The sequence below is a fragment of the Chelonoidis abingdonii genome, chromosome 10, assembly GCF_003597395.2.
Source record: "Chelonoidis abingdonii isolate Lonesome George chromosome 10, CheloAbing_2.0, whole genome shotgun sequence".
Taxonomy (NCBI): domain Eukaryota; kingdom Metazoa; phylum Chordata; order Testudines; family Testudinidae; genus Chelonoidis; species Chelonoidis abingdonii.
This window is the reverse complement of record NC_133778.1, coordinates 20,929,937-20,944,254: the sequence shown is the minus strand read 5'-3', so window position 1 is coordinate 20,944,254 and position 14,318 is coordinate 20,929,937. Positions and strand designations below refer to the sequence as shown.

The 14,318-nt window shown below is 46.6% G+C and overlaps 1 pseudogene; it reads left to right on the top strand.

Moving 5' to 3' along the window:
* The first annotated feature begins 4,404 nt into the window (after positions 1–4,404).
* Positions 4,405–4,537, top strand: LOC142047417 (U4 spliceosomal RNA; annotated as a pseudogene).
* Positions 4,538–14,318: the final 9,781 nt, after the last annotated feature.

Here is a 14,318-nt window from a genome sequence, read left to right as displayed (position 1 = left end):
GGGCTTGTACTCACCGGGCAGTGCTCCGACTCTTCAGTGGCACTTTGGTGAAGTGCCGCTGAAGACCTGGAGCTAGTGAAGGACCCATCGCCAAAGTGCTGCTGAAGACCTGGAGTGCTGCCAGGTGAGTAAAAATGAAAAAGGCGCCTCTAGCCAGGGAAGGGATTCTCACTGGGCGTGGGGACCGATTCGGGGCAATTGGTGGAATAGGCCTAAAGCCGGCCCTGCTCTTATCGTGCCAGTGGTTCAGGCACCTAGAAAAGTATTTTGGTTATTTGCAGTAAGAGCAATTGTAGAAACGTCTATGTCCCTTACAGCCATACTGCAGCTGTAGAAACCTATACTACATTTTTATGAATTGTCCTTTAAATATAACATTTGTGAAGATTTAGAGCTAGGTTTTCCCCAGAACTGGGCTTACTTTGTGCCACTGCCAGTACAATGTGCACCTGAATCCTCCAGTGTAGGACTCTGCAGTGGCATACAGACTTTTATATGGCTTCCCTTCCCTGCAGTAGCCTGGAGTAGGGCATTGCCAAGATCTCCTTGCATTCCAATTCTTGTGGAACAGCCTCTTGAAGCCAGCATAATTTAGAGCAGGCTTCACACTGTTTTAAATTACGCCGGGGGACTGGATTCAGGCACAACCAGCCACAATGGGGAGCACAAATTTGGCTTTAAAGCTACATGAACGTTTGCAGGATTCATGGTGCTTAAGCCACATTCCAATGTTTGAAGCATGAGTCACTTCCGTCCTACAGGATGCTGCCCGATTCCCAAGCTGTAAAAGGTGGGGAGAGTTATACTTTATTATCCCCCATTATCTGCCCCAGTGGGCGATACTAATATTTATAACTCTCCCTACATTTTACAGTTTGGTAAGAAGCGCTATGTACGTTATTGCATTAGTATGTGAAGCTATTGCATTATAAGAGGTAGAAAAATCATGGAGGTGCCTGAATTTCTCCCAAGTTGCCGCTCCCCAGCGAAGGCACCAAGGCAGAGCGGGACCCAGGGGTGACTGTTTCCCCAGGGCTAGGGCCCGCCGTCCTGCGTGGCGCTTCACAGCGAGGGGACAATGACAAGCTGCTCTCAGCTCTGGGCTTGGGCAGGGCACCGACCAGCTGGGCTGGGCTGCCTCGTAGCGATTCACTCGCTGGGGCGGCGAACGCAGCCGCGGCTCCGCCCTGGGCCTGGCCGGGTTCCACCACCAGGCTGCACAGGAAACTGCTGCGCCTCCTGCTCCCCTCTCCGCCGGGCCCCGCCGCGGGCTTCGCCTCCAGCCGCCGCCGGGGCTGCGCTGCGGACCAGCCGCTTTCGCTTTCGCCTTCCAGTCTCCTCCGCTGCTGGAGCCCCGGGACCCCCCGTGCGCGGTCAGGTGCGTAGCCTCCAGCCTGCCCCCTCCGTCCCCCCGCGCCTCTCCGGGCCGCCGCTGCGCCCGCGGGGTCCTGCGCCCTGACCTGGCGCCTAGAGGGGAGCGCGGCGGCGGGGGCAGCTCCCTGCTCTCTCCGCCTGGGCCCTGCACGCTGGGTGGCCTGGCTGGGCTCAGTCGCTCCCCGTCCGGGAGCGGAACAAAGGGCTGGGAAGGAAGCAGACCTGCTGCGCAGCTGGCTGGGGTGGAGCTGCCTCAGGTCCGGCTAGGGAGGGAGAGTTCGGATTTTGGATTCCCGCTGGCACGGCCACGAACGCCCGCCCCCCAGCTGGTTGTTTGGGGCAGGGTGGATTCACAAGGCGCTGTGAGCAATACCCTCAGCCAAATGCCCTGGCTAACTCGTGTTAATGCTCTGGTTTAATGTCAGCGGTCATTTTAATCCGATTTAAAACTGGTGCACGAGGCTGGGTGAACTCCCCTCAACTTTAAAATCAGCTTATTTCAGTTGAGTTTAAAATTGATTAGGAGCTGGTTACTCTCAACGGAAACTGAGCTAAGAGTGCCCAGGCAAGGGTCTGCACTGCCACAATTAAAGTAAACTAGAGCAAATTGTAAGCAGCCCCAAGGCTTAAGTGTTTCTGATTCATAAAGAACAATATAGAAGGTTATCAAATGCTTATGGATTTTTTCCCCAAAGTCTCAAACCTTAGACCCTCTTCCTAGTGCAAAGAAAGTTTAAAAACTTAACAAAACTTGGAAAAGCAACAAGCATAATGGGATAGAGTCAAGTGTCTGTGGCCTCACAGAGAAGTTTTGCAATAGTAGTCCCTTACACAATTACAGCAGAGAGGTTGCACAATGTCCTTGCAGCATGTGGCTGGTATGGTGAAGAAATCCAAGTTATACTCCTGTAGAATCATACAGCAGATCTTATGTTGTGGAACTAAGACGTTTTTCCAAATGGGAGCTACACTGATGATGAATCATGGGTCCCAATTTTTGTGGTTTGGCGATGGCCATTGTGGTTCTGAAACAACCCTCTATACGTTATATTCAAGGAACACTGTCAAATCTGTCAAGCACAACATTTATCCTACCTTTAAAATACCATTGTTTCCCACGCTGTTTGTCTTCTCTTGAAAAACCTTTCAGTTCCCCAATCTAAGGTCTGAGAGGTGACTTTATGGTAATAAACACCGAGAACACATGCTGCACATACATAGTGCAGGCTCTGCTGTCGGGTCGCATGCAGAAAAACAGAGTTCACTGGGCACAGTTGTAATAATGCAGGATTAGAGACAGTAGTTAAAATGCTTGGGGTTGGATAGTACATTACAGCTGCTGTTGTCAGTAGTGAATGACAGGACCCATTTTTGCCAAGGTAGATGCAACCAGAAATACAGGTCTTTGTGGGTAAGTCACTGGTGTATCACTGTTTCCTGGGTTCAGAAGTTGTGGTGGTAGTTTTATAAACTACCTTAAGTCCCGATTTTACACTTAGTTCTGCATGGACTCAGGTCTGGAATGTGGGGAATAACCTGGAGGATCAGGGATTAATTAATTCTATGGTGAGAGTGAAACAGCCTCATAAAAGCAAATGAATGTACTGGATTTTCATTGCTGTTTGATTTGAGTGTGGCTCTTCCTGTTTGTTCAAAGAACAGGAATGTTATGGCCTGACAGGTAAATATACTTTTTAATCTTTTAATTTTCCGTAGAGAGTCTAGGTTAGTGTGTAACCCACGTGGACAAAAGTCAGGCCAGAATTTGGATAGAAAATATGTCCTTACCTTAGCATGGTGGTTTCTCACAAAGGCACCTAGGGCCAAACTTTGAATCTCCCTGTTTGTGTTGTAGCCCGAAAGGCAGAGATTTGTATTTAACTGTTAATCCTATCATCCCCTTTGGGCCATGCTTCTTCCCCATCTTTGAGGAGAGAGAAGGGCAGCTGTGCCCTTGTGAGTCACTAGAACCTAGTCCCTGTTACCCCAGAGACCATATGACTCCCTCCCAGTGGAGTCCTACTGTGCTGTAAGGTCTGTGGGTTTTGGTGTGACTGTGAATTATAATAGCTTTACAATAAGCCACCTGCCTCAGTCATACGCCCCCACTGACACTGGGGCTTTCCCCATTGCCTTTCACAGGTTGAATACATGGAGAGAGAAGAAGCAAGCTATCTAAGAAGTAGGAAAGGGCCTTTGTTTCCACTCCGTTGTGAGTAACAAGAGCCACCCATCATGCTTTCCCCTGCCTCTGTATTACTGACAGCTGCAGGAGCGGGAGCTCCCTGTAAAATTTTGTGTCTGGGATGCAGAGGGGTAAGGGTGAGGGAAGCCCTCCCTGTTTCTTCCATAATCGTGTCACCATGTTTGGTGGAGGTTCTGAGGTGCAGCTGTATCAGATGGTGCTAAGACTTGTCCCATCCAAAGTGACTCCAGATTTCCTAATAAGTACTGTGAAGTAGATGTGGTGTTGCATGTGCTTTACAAGCTTTTTACATTGAGCTGCGGTATGCAGATGATCTTAGGGGTGGGAGCAGCAGGTCATGCCTATTGTAACCATCTCCTAGCTTTGGCAAACACACTTGATGATGTAGTCTTATTATATAACACTTTTTTCCATTCCACTGCTATATTGGGTGGATGTTAAACGAAAGCTACTAAAGACAGACACTTTAAAATCAGCAGGTCCAGATAACTTGCATGCAAGAATTTTAAGAGTTGGCTGTGGAGCTTGCTGGATCTTTAATACTGATTTTCAAAAAACGTTGTCACTTCAGGGAAATTCCAGAAGACTGGAAGAAAGCTGATGTTTTGCCAGTTTTTAAAGGGTGAGTGGGAAGATCTGGGTAACTATAGACCTGTCAGTCTGACATAATCCCGTGCAAGATGATGGAGCAGTTGATATGGGACTTGATTAATTAAAGGAGAGTAATATAATTAATGCCAATCACCATGGGTTTATGGAATATAGATCCTGTCAAAGTAACTTGGTATCTTTTTTTTATGAGATTACAAGTTTGATTGATATTGGTAATAGTGTTGATATAATATCATAGCCAATGAAGTTAATCTGAGGTGTGATTATTGCTAGTTGAATACTTAGACTTCTTTAAGGTGTTTGACTTGGTATCACATAACATCTTGATTAAAAATCTAGAAAGATATAAAATTAACATGGCACACATTATGTGAAGTAGTTGGAAAAAAGTCTATCATTCTGGCGTGTATTAACAGGAATATCCGATGAAAGACATGGGAGGTAGTTGTCCTGCTTAACTCAGCACTGGTGAGGCCTCAGCTGTAGGATTGTATCTGTTTCTAGGTGCCACAGTTTTGGAAAGGTGTGGATAAATTGGAAAAAGTCCAGAGGAGAGCAGCAAAAACAAAAAAACCTGACCTAAGAGGAAAGATTGAAAAAACTGGGCATGTTTAATCTTGAGGGGGGACCTGATAAGCCTTCACATATGTTAAGGATTATTATAAAGAGGACAGTGATCAGTTGTTCTCCATGTCCACTGAAGGTAGAACAAGAAGTAATGGGCTTCATTTGCAGCAAAGGAGATTTAAGTTTGATAAGTAGGAAAAACTTTCTAACTATAAGGGTAGTTAAGCTTTGGAATAGGCTTCCAAGGGCGGTTGTAGAGTCCCCATCATTGGAGGTTTCTAATAATACGTGGAGAAATGCCTGTCAGGGACGGTCGAGATTACTTGGTCCTCCTCAGCACAGCAGGCTGGACTTGACCTCTTGAGGTCCCTTCCCGCCCTACAATTGTATGATGAAATGGATTAAAAACTGACTGACAGGTCTCAAAATGTAATTTTAAATGGGGCATCATCCTTGAACAGGTATGTTTTTAATGGAGTCCCACAGGGGCAGTTCTTGGTTTTACATTATTTAACATTTTTATTGATCACCTGGAAGAAAACGTAAAATCATCACTGATAAAGCAACAGATGACACACAAATAGGGGAAGTGATAAATAATGAAGAGGACAGGCTAAATGTAAATGTATACACATAGGAACAAAGAATGTAGGCCTTATGTATAGGATGGTGGACTCTCTCCTGGGAAGCAATGACTGAAAATGATTTGGGAGTCATGGTGGATAATCAGTTGAACATGAGATCCCAGAGCCATGGCCAAAAGAGCTAACATGTTCCTTGGATGCATAAACGGGAATCTTCAGTAGGAGTAAGGAGGTTATTTATTCTCTATATTTGGCAATAGTGCAACCGCTGCTGGAATGCTGTGTCCAGTTCTGTGCCACAATTCAAGAAAGGTGTTGAAAAATTGGAGAGGGCTCAGAGAAGAGGCACAAGAATGTAAATGTTATACAGGAGGTCAGACTAGATCATCACAACGATCCCTTCTGGCCTTGGAATCTATGGGTACAGCTATACTGTGATTTAAAAAAAACCTGTGGCACCAAGTCTCAGCGCTCAGGTCAGCTGACTTGCCCTCAGTTCTGCAGGGCTAAACATTGCAGTGTAGATGCTGGGGTTGAAGCCCTGGCTCTGAGACCAAGCTGACCTGGGCTCTGAGACTTGGTGCTGCAGGTATATAATTGCAGTATAAATGTAACAGGTTTCAAAGTGGCAGCCGTGTTAGTCTGTATAAGCAAAAAGAACAGGAGTACTTGTGGCACCTTAGAGGCTAACACATTTATTTGGGCATAAGCTTTTGTGGGCTAAAACCCATTTTTTCGGGCAGAAGTGGGTTTTGGCCCACAAAGGCTTATGCCCAAATAAATTTGTTAGGCGTGGTCTACGCTGGGGGCAGGGATCGACCTAAAATATGCAACTTCAGCTACAAGAATAGCGTAGCTGAAATCGACGTATCTTAGGTTGACTAACCTTGCATCCTCATGGCACAGGGTCAACTGCCACCGCTCCCCCGTCGACTCTGCTTCTGCCGCTGACCGCGGTGGAGTACAGGAGTCGGTGGCAGAGTGATTGGGGATCAATTTATCACGTCTACACTAGATGTGATAAATTGATCCCCGATATCACGATCACTACCTACCAATCCGGCGGATAGTGTAGATGTATCCTTAGTCTCTAAGGTGCCACAAGTACTCCTCGTTTTTTAGTATAAATGTACTATGTGAATCTACGAATCACAAATCACCGTCAGACTGTGTGCTAGTTGATAGTGTCAGCAGGGGACCAGGGATTAAATGAGCCTAAAGACTGAACTTCCCTTTCATGCCTACAGGTGGGCCCTTCTGATCAGGGATGAAGCATCAGGTACTAGAAAAAACAGTCACAGACATCTCTGTCATCAGCCAATCACATATGGCTCATTGCAGGATCAGGGCCAGTGTGACGGGAATCTACATGCATGGAGCTCGCAGGAGAGTGAGGGGCATAGTTTGAATAGTAAATAGAGTTGCAGTATGTGATCTGAAATAGAGTTCATGGCCTTGGACTCCAAAGACCCTATACACAGTGAGCGGCTCAGACAGTACAGGGAGATGACACAGCCATATAAGCAGGTCTGACATATTATTTTAAATAATCATGGGAAGACTGGGAAAGGTCCTGATGACTGGAAGAAAGCTAATGTTGGACCAGAATTTTAAAAGGATGAACAGGATGACTCGGGCAACTAGAGGCCTGTCAGTCTGACATCAATCCTGGGCAAGATAATAGAACAGATGGTTTGGGACTTGATTAGTAAAGAATAAAAGGAGAGTAATGTAATTAATGCCAATTAACCTGGGTTTATGGAAAATAGATACTGTCAAACTAACTTTTTTGTGTGTGAGATTATAAATTTGGTTGATGTCATAGACTTCTGTAAGGCATTTGATTTGCTACTACACAACATTTGATTGAAAAACTAGAACTATATAAAATTAACATGACACGTTAAATGGTTTAACTCGGGTGGGCAAACTATGGCCCATGGGCAGGATCCAGCCCTCCAGCCATTTTAATCCGACCCTCAAGCATCTGCTGGGGAGCAGGGTTTGGGGCAGCTCCACATGGCTTCTGGAAGCGGCAGCACGACTCCCCTCCAGCTCCTATGCATAGAGGCAGCCAGGGCTCTGCTCTGCACGCTGCTCCCACCCCAAGCACTGCCCTCACAGCTCCCATTGACCAGGAGCTGCAGGGGTGGCACCTGCACATGGGGGAGGGTGCAGAGCTGCCTGGCCATGCCTCCACATAGGAGCCGGAGAAGGGACGTGCCGCTGCTTCCAGGAGCTGCTTGAGGTAAGCACTACCCTGAGCCTAGACCTCTGAGCCTCTCTACGCACCCCTGCCCCAGCCCTGATCCCTCTTATGCTCTTCAAACCCCTCAATCCCAGCCCAGAGCACCCTCCTACACCCCAAACTCCTCACCCCCAGCCCCATCCCAGAGCCTGCATCCCACTCCCTCCTACCAGCGCAAAACCCCCTCCCACACACTGAACTCCTCATTTCTGGCCCCATCCCGGAGCCTGCACCCCCAACCAGAGCCCTCTCCTCCTCCTGTACCCCAACCCCAGTTTTGTGAGCATTCATGACCTGCCATACAATTTCTATTCCCAGATGTGACCCTCAGGCCAGAAAGTTTGCCCACCCCTGGATTAACTGATAGGTCTCAAAATGTAACTGTAAATCACCATTGAGCTGGTACATTCCTAGTGGGGTCCTGCGGGAATCGGTTCTTTGTCCTATGCTTTTTAACATTTTTATCAATGATAAACCTAGAAAACATGAAATCATCACTGATAAAATTTGCAGATGATACAAAAATCAGAGGCATGTTAAATAAGGATGAGGACAGGTCGCTGATACAAAGCGATCAGGATTGTTTGTTTTCTTGGAACCAGATTACCAATATGCATTTTAATATGTCTAAGTGTAAATAAATATATACATTTAGGAACAAAGAATGCAGGCCATATTGCCTGGAAGGGGGATTCTATCCTGGGAAGCAGTGACTCAGAAAAAGATTTGGGGGTCCATGTTATCACCTAGTCTGACTTCCTGTGTAACACAAACCATAGACGTTCCCCAAAATAGTTCCTAGAGCAGAGCTTTTTAGAAAAATATCAAGTCTTGATTTTAAAATGGTCAGTGATGGAGAATCTACCACAACTCTTGGTAAGTTATTCCAGTGGTTAATTACTCTCACTGTTAAGCGTCTGCCTTGTTTCCAGTCTGGAATTTGTCTAGCTTCAGCTTCCAGCCATGGCCTGTTCTACCTTTCTCTGCTACATTGAAAAGTCCCTTATCAAATATTTGTTCCCCATGTAGGTACTTATAGACTGTAATCAAGTCCCCCTCTAACCTTCTCATTGTTAAGCTAAATAGATTGAGCTCCTTAAGACTATCACTATAAGGCAGGTTTTCGAATCCTTTAATCATTCTTGTGACTCTTCTCTGAACTCTCTCCAATTTATCAACACTCCTTTTTAACTGTCAGCATCAGAACTGGACACAGTGTTCCAGCAGTGCTTGCACCAAAGCCAAATTCAGAGGTAAAATAACCTCTCTACTCATATTCAAAATTCTCCTGTTTATCCATCCAAGGATTGCATTAGCCTTTCTAGCCATAGTGTTGCACTGGGAGTTCATGCTCTGCTGATTATCCATCACAGTCCCCAAATCGTTTGTGCAATTTTTTGCTTCCCAGGATAGAGTGCTCCATCCTGTAAGTATAGCCTGTATTGGTCCTAGATGTATACATTTACATTTAGCCATATTAAAACACATGTTGATTGCTTGTGTGTCCAGCTTACCAAATGATCCAGATCACTATGCATCATTGTATAACAGGGATCAGCAACTTTTGGCACGTGGCTCACCAGGGTAAGCAGTCTGGGGGACTGGGCCATTTTGTTTACCTGCTGAGTCCACAGGTTCGGCTGATTGCAGCTCCCACTGGCTGCGGTTAGCCGCTCCAGGCCAATGGGGGCGGCGGGAAGTGGCGGCCAGCACATCCTTCGGCCCACGCCGCTTCCCGCAGTAGATGTCGGGTTTTATATTTAAATTAGCTTGAAATACTGATCTGCAGTTTTGTGTGATGCGTGTGTGACAGACATTCTAGTAAATGTGGGTGTTCATGATGTAGAAATAATGTAAAAAGCCATCTAAAGCAAATCTCAGAAGTATATGAATAATCCTTTTGCATGTCTGAAATCTGAGCTCTGTTGGGAAGTACCGTTTTAGTAAGCTTTAAAAATATATATAGGCTAGGATCTTTCAAAAGAGACAAAGGGAACTAAACTCCCAGATCCCCTTGAAATTAAACGGGAGTTGGATACCAGATTCCCTTAGGCTCATTTAAAAATCCCACTTTTAGCTATTAAGAACGGTGGCTTTCAGAGGTAGGTACCATTGGTACTATCACCCCCTTGGCAGCTTTCTGTCATTTAAAAAAAAAAAAAAATCACTGTGTTTCTTCCCTCCTGTATGGAATTCCCACAAGTTTTTGGTTTTGGTTTGAAAAAACAACAACTCTGTGATAAACCTTTTTCCCTGATAGAGAATTGTACAAATCACTTTCTGGTGTATTGGGTGGGGGAATTCCTCAGCCCTCATTGAGATCTGAAGATGCCCCATCTCCTATGCCAACCCCTGAAAAACATTAGGTGTGGGTGTATGTTTGTGAGTACGGTAGGTATGTCTGGGGAGTATATATATTTGTGAGTGTGCGCATTTATATAATGTAAAAATTAGAGGTGGTCAAAAATGCAAATTTTTGCCCCCAAATCCTGTTTTTGTCAAAAAAAAATTGGATATTCAGATTTTTTCAACCAGTTATAATAAAAAAAAAATTATCCCACACATTTGAAAATTCTGTTGAGAGAAAGTGTCAGCTTCCACTGAAATACAAGCATTTCTAGACTTATGTGTTGTTTACTGGCCTAGGAGATCATCCATTTTTTACCTGTGCCACTGTGGTAGAGGCAACCCTAGGGTTAATTTTCTCACCCCACTGTCAGCAGACAGAGAAATGAAACACAAGCTGTTTCATTTCTGAGTTCCTGAATGGTGGACATGAGGAGGAAAAGTGTAGTATTATGTTCTCCTTTGTAGCTTTCAAAATGCAGGGCCATATTAAAACACACTGGAGGCTTTGCAGGCAAGTGTTGGTGTTTCCTGGTATTGCACCATAGTGGAAATATTATGGTTGTATATTTTCCCTACATGTTTACTCCTAGTGTAGTGTACATATACAATACTCTTATGAAGACATGAAGTATTGAGTGCTGATTTTCAGAGCAGTGGTTCCCAAGCTTTTTACAAAGGTAACCTACCAGTTGCATTCTGTCTTTTTTGGGGACCTATTAGCACTGCCCCCCTTCTCAGCCCTCCAGTCCCTTGCTCCCCCTTCTCAGCCGCCTGCTCCCCTCTTCCTTCCCCTTCTCAGCCCAAGTTCTCTACTCAGCTCCACCCAGCCTGCTTGTGCTTACTCTCCCAGCCCTGCACTCTCTCTCTTTCTGGAGATGGGCCATGATGGCTACCAGGCTCGCTGGCTCTGGCTGCTTCCTCCATGCTGTTGCCCAGATCCTGCTCCCCACGCCACTGCCTGCTACCAGGGGAAAGCAGGATCCAGGCAGCAGTAGCAGCACTGAAGAACTGGCCAGAGCTAGCAAGAGGACAGTTAGCACACTGTCCCTGCCCTGCATGTGCCTGGGAGGTGCTTCCTCTGTGCTGCCACCAGGATCCAGCTCCCCAAACCACTATCTGCTGCCAAGGGTAAGTGAGGTGGGTGGGGAAGGCGCCTCCGGAGCACGCGCGGGGCAAGGAGAGGTTGCTGACTATCTGTTCGCTTGCTTCAGGTGCTGTGCAAATCCCACTGCCCACCTCACTGCCTGCTGCCCAGAAGAAGTCAGACCATGGGGGAGAGGGGATCTCCAGGGAATGCAGAATCCACCTAGACCAGGGGTGGGCAAACTTTTTGGCCTGAGGGACACATCTGGGAATAGAAATTGTATGGAGAGCCATGAATGCTCACCAAACTGAAAATGGGGTGCAGGAGCAGGTGAGGGCTCTGGTTGGGGGGGAGGGGCTCTGGGGTGGGGCCAGAAATGAGGAGTTCAGGGTGTGGGAGGGAGCTCTGGTTTGGGGTGGGGGAGTGGAGTGCGGGAGGTGAGGGCTCTAGGGTAGTGCTGGGGATGAGGAGTTTGAGGTGTAGGAGATTGCTCCAGGCTGGGATCAAGGGGTTCAGAGGGTGGGAGGGGGATCAGAGCTGGGGCAGGGGGTTGGAGTGTGTGGGAAGGGGTGCAGGCTCTGGCTGGGGGTGCGGGCTGTGGTGTGGGATTGGGGATGAGAGGTTTGGGGTGCAGGAGGGTGCTCTGGGCTGAGATTGAGGAGCGCGGAGAGCAGGAGGGGGATCAGGGCAGGGGCGTGTAGAGAGTCTCAGGGCAGTGCTTACCTCAAGTGCTTTCTGGAAGCAGCAGCATGTCCCTTCTCTGGCTCCTATGCAGAGGCATGGCCAGGCAGCTCTGCACGCCACCCCCCCTGCAGTTCTCAGCCAGTGGGAGCGGCGCATGGGGTGGGGGAAGCATGCAGAGTGGAGCCACTTGGTTTCCCCAATGCGTCGGAGCTGGAGAGTAGACATGCCACGGCTTCTGGGAGCTGTGTGGAGCGGCCTGCAACCCTGCTTCCCGCCTGGGTTTGGGAAACACTGTTTTAGAGGGTCTGAGCACTCAGTGCTCCCATTGATTTCAGTTGCAGTCCAGTGCTCAGCACACCTGGAACCTAAGGCTTTGTTGGGGATTGGGAACTTAATTATAAATAATTTAGCTCTCATCTATACTGCAAAATGGAGCACTGTTTTAGCTTCGTTGTAACTGGATCTCCCAACAGGTGTTTGACCTTGTCTGTGATAGTTTTTCTCCTCCAATTTCCCATTGCTGCTTCCACAGACAAAGGCCTTGGCTACACTGGCACTTTACAGCGCTGCAACTTTCTCACTCAGGGGTGTGAAAAAACACACCCCTGAGCACAGCAAGTTACAGCGCTGCAAAGCGCCAGTGTAAACAGTGTCCCAGTGCTGGGAGCACGGCTCCCAGCGCTGCAAGCTAATCCCCATGCGGAGGTGGAGTACCTGCAGCGCTGGGAGACTTCTCTCTCAGCGCTGGCACCGCGACCACATTCGCACTTCAAAGCGCTCCCGCGGCAGCACTTTGGAGTTTCGAGTGTAGCCAAGCCCAAAGTGCCAGCAACCAATGGCATTGTAATACTTATGTCATCTAGGCCTTGATTAGTTCTTTGTAGTGGATTGGCTTGTGGGTTTAAATGGCCTTTATTTTTATTCGGGTATGAGATGTATTGTTTTTAACAAGGGTCTGCAAGTGAAGAAAACTGCTCCCAGATGAGTTGCTCTGATCTACTTTAAACTGGCTGGAAGAAATATATATTATCGGTTTGCCATTTGTGGAGCCATGACTTCCAGAGTCTATGGCAAAGGACTGGAAAGCACAGCAGCAGCTTTTAAAAGGATAGGTAAAATTCTCAAAAGCAGTTAAGTGACTTAGGGCTTGGCTACACTCGAAACTCCAAAGCGCTGCCGCGGGAGTGCTCCTGCGGCAGCGCTTTGAAGTGTGAGTGTGGTCGCTGCGCCAGCGCTGGGAGAGAACTCTCCCAGCGCTGCAGATACTCCACCTCCCCATAGGGATTAGCTTACAGTGCTGGGAGCAGCGCTCCCAGCGCTGGGGCACTGTTTACACTGGCGCTTTACAGCGCAGTAACTTGCTGCGCTCAGGGGGGTGTTTTTTCACACCCCTGAGTGAGAAAGTTGCAGCGCTGTAAAGCGCCAGTGTAGCAAGGCCTCAGGCACCTAAGTCCTACTGACTTTCACTTCAGAGAAAAGTACATTTGAAAATTGCTATCTACCTAGGTAGGTACATAGTAATGGAGTACATCACAAACACTAATGCATTTATTCTCACCCTGTTCTTGTGGGGTAGGAAAGGCCTGTTACCCTATTTAATAGATGGGGAACTGAGACAGTGAATGATGAAGACATTTGGCCAAGAACTGTGTGGCAGGAACAGGAAAAAGGAACCCTGGTCTCCAGAAACTCAGTCCAGTTTCTTCACCAAAATGCTATTCTTACACTCTAAGGGCTGGTCTACACTACGGGGGAAAATCGATCTTAGATGCGCAACTTCAGCTACATGAATAATGTAGCTGAAGTCGAAGTATCTAAGATCGAATTACTCACTGTCCTTACGGCGCGGGTTAGTGGAGTTCCGGAATCGATATAAGCGCGTTCGGGGATCGATATATCGTGTCTAGATGAGACGCGATATATCGATCCCCGAGCAATCGATTGCTACCCGCTGATACGGCGGGTAGTGAAGACATAGCCTAAATATTGAAAATGATGAGGCATAAACAGGTTAAAGAATAGGAAATGCAGGCTATTAAAAATGCAGCTTCAAAGATCTATTATAAGTTTATGTTGGACTTCTTTTTAAGTAAAAGAAAAACCTTTTTAAAAACTCATTTACAGTCGACCCTCTCTAATTGGCACCAACAACTAAGAGAACCCATCATGGATTCCTGCATTTCATGAACTGACTAGTAAGTGAGCCTGATGTTTATGCTGATAAGCAAGGATAATATATCATAAAATGTACTTTGCTCCTCTATTTTGATGAGTGTGCTTTGTTTAATGTATTTACACTAGTCCCTGGTATGCTAGTTAATATGTGCTGTGAATACTAGATAATGTTCTGTAGTACACTTTTAAAAAGTACTACTTAGTAACCAGTACTAAGTAGTATCTTAGTAACAAGAGACTTCACTACACCTCTTGGCTGTTAAACTTTTGCAGGAAATTGCACTGAGACTTTTTTTCTTTGTTTCTTTTGTAAGAATGATTGGGTTTAGATTTTTTAAATTTATGGCTCTTAACTTTTCATGTTCTAAAAGAACTTGAACACTCACTGTTCTCCTTTGTGGGCTGCTATTTTTTGTTTCACTTCCTTTGGAACTT